This window comes from Penaeus japonicus, unplaced genomic scaffold, assembly GCF_977035675.1.
Source record: "Penaeus japonicus unplaced genomic scaffold, GWHDUDI00000001_assembly GWHDUDI00000017, whole genome shotgun sequence".
Classification (NCBI taxonomy): domain Eukaryota; kingdom Metazoa; phylum Arthropoda; class Malacostraca; order Decapoda; family Penaeidae; genus Penaeus; species Penaeus japonicus.
Window position 1 is genome coordinate 15649646 of NW_028234419.1, and position 2969 is coordinate 15652614.

A 2969-nucleotide genomic window follows, 5' to 3' on the forward strand; every position below is an offset into this window, starting at 1 on the left:
ACAGGCTCTGTGACGCTATTCCCAGCCATCATCACACGGCTTCATTATTCATTCAAACTGGACCTATCATTATTTCTCAATGAATTATGAAAATTTGTGAATGACGGGTCATACATATCCCATACTACTGTTACTACATTAAGTGAGGGAAGAAAAATATACAGTGGTATTCTTTTAAATTAATAATATGAAGCTAGAGAACCGCGCTGGGTACGTTATAAGAGAACGTCCGAATTCTTGATCGTTTTATTTCAAATGACTACATAGATTAATTTTTTTACCATCCTTTGATTTTATTTATTAAGTGATGGTGTAAGAATTATTGCTGAGAATATTCAATGTAATGATTCTATTAAAATATCGGATTCTAGAGGGTATTGTGGTACCGCTTTTACGCACTGTCAAAGGATTCAAACGCAGCACAGCGAAAGACGCCATGTTTGCTCTGCGCGACGAGAGAGAGGAAATGGCCTTCTCGTAATCTACTCTTCTTGTCGGCGAGATTAAGTGAGTATTAGCGTAATCAGAGGATGTGTCAACCTTCGTAAATTCACGTAGAGTCACCTGAAAACAAATTCAGAACAGGAGATAGTAGGGGAGTGCCAGTGAGGGGAGCATCGGGTGAGGGCGCGGGGTGACGCCAAGGAGTTTGGGTGTCGGCGCAGGATCCACGGCGGTTGGCCTCCCTCCCCTTTTCCCCGCTCGCACGCTCGCTTTTCGTGATTACGCCTCTTCCCTTGTTTCAATCAAGGTTGAGGTCGAAGCCTGCGTCGTGCAGATCGATTAGCTACAATCTCCGTATTGTTATAATCGCCGAAAAGGGTTTCGAAACGAGTTGAATCAGGAGGATAGAGTCTCCCATTGACAGTTCAATACCGAGTCTAGGACGAGGCTGTGCGCGGTGGAAGGCGGGCATGCAAGGCCTCTCCCTCAAACTTCTCCTCCTCATTTCCTCACACAGGTCGTCGAGGATAGGTTTATGAGGTACCTTGTTTTGTTCATGATACTCAAGCATAATGCAACAAATATCACTTTACGGTTTGGGTGAGCAGGCGGCAGTAAATATGAGATGTGAATCCCAATTGCTTTGTTTTGTGTGTTTGAAGGATTAAGCTTATTCTTAAAATTTTCTGGGTATTGTGTTGATAGGAATATGGTAATTACATTCATTACATGAATAGATTTGTATAAATAAGCATTGTTAAGGCAGTTGCATTTTCTTGATTTACAATGTGTGCTAATTATTTTGGAAAATGTATAGAAAACATTAGATGTTTGTCACACATATTGACAATATAGTGGTCTTTGACCCCGACAGTTATCACATAAGACTATCATGTGGGTTCTTGCCCACCTCAGGTTAATAGAATTTATTGACATTTAACTCTACGTTGTTTCCCTCAACAGACTACACCATGGCGAGTGGTTTGTTGTCTCTCAAGTGGAATAACCACCGGACAACTTTCTTCCATGTCCTCTCCACTATCAGGAGCAAGGCAAGTTAAAACTTCTATATAATTGAAATGAATATTGAATTTTTTTTATGCAAACAGGTTCATACTCTAGATAATAGGATGTAGTAGGAACATCTTTTGTTCTTAGCATTTTTATGTAAAATATCCTAATATTAGGAAGTGCTCTGATAAATGATTTATGAATTATGGTTTTGTAATTTCCAGGAGTCTTACTGTGATGCTACCATTGCCTGTGATGGGAAGTTTTACCCAGTCCATAAACTGGTGTTGTCAACATGTAGTGATTATTTTGAACAAATGTTTGAAAGGACAAACTGTAAACATCCAATTATAGTGTTGAAAGATATTAGACATGAGGATCTTGAGGCCCTCCTGAACTATATGTATGTAGGTGAAGTGAATGTGTTACAAAATGAACTAGCAGGACTAATAAAAGCTGCAGAATGCCTAATGATAAAGGGATTAGCAGTGCCTGATGAAGCCCCAACTAAAGAATCTAAGAGAAGCTCGGGGAGTGGGAAAGAAGACAGTCCTGTAGCGAAAAGAAGAAAGAAAGACGATGAACCTAGGTTATCAGCCACCTCAGTTAACCAACATGTACAAAGAGAAACAAGAGAGTCGCCTAGTGTGACCTCTACTCAATCCCAAAGACATTCAGCGAGTGCCTCCATTCCAACTCCTTCCCCTACAGTGTCCAGAACCGCTCCCCCTCCTATCTCTCCGTCACCCTCAATTGGTAGTGTCTCTGACGCCGTGTCTGAAGACTGCAGCCAAGGCCAGAATGAAGGTAGTGATTTGCCGGCCCTATCCAATGCACAGGATCCAAAGCATGGTAGTAGTGAGCAAGCATCTAGTCAATCGCAACAGGCAGTACCTGAGGTAAGAAAAAGGACTACAATTTTAAAATAATTTTTTAAACAAAATTTTGAAGTTGACAGACCTTAATTTTGCTAAGAAAAGTGCATGCATCTGCATTAGAACTATATTAATATTACAATATTTATCTGCTACAGGTAATATTAGATGAACCTGGTGTCAAAGAAGAACCCCAAGAAGTGGAAGAGGAAGTAACTGAAACAAAAGAGATAATAGAATCGCAGTTTTCGTTTGATCCCTTAACGGAAGGTGATTCTCGGGCGGAAGCAGGCGGTGGAGGTAATAGTAGTGGGAGCACAGGCCCACCTGGCTTTGATCCACAGATGATTGGTTCTCAGCCTCAGTCAATGGAAGAACTAGTTGCTCAAGCCATTCCAGGCTCCTCTGGATTACAGGGGGTAAGTTTCTGTAATCAGACCATATTTACTACTACATAAGTTTTTGCCTACTGCAGTGTTCTGGAAATGCAATGCAATAATTTTCTCATTTATCTTGATAAATATTATTGTATTTCCAAACTCATTTCAGAACTCCGTTTCCCTCTGGGATGCGACTGGGGGGGGGGTGGGGGGGGGGGGGGGGTGAGGAAGTCTACAAGGCTTTCCTATGGAAGGCTAT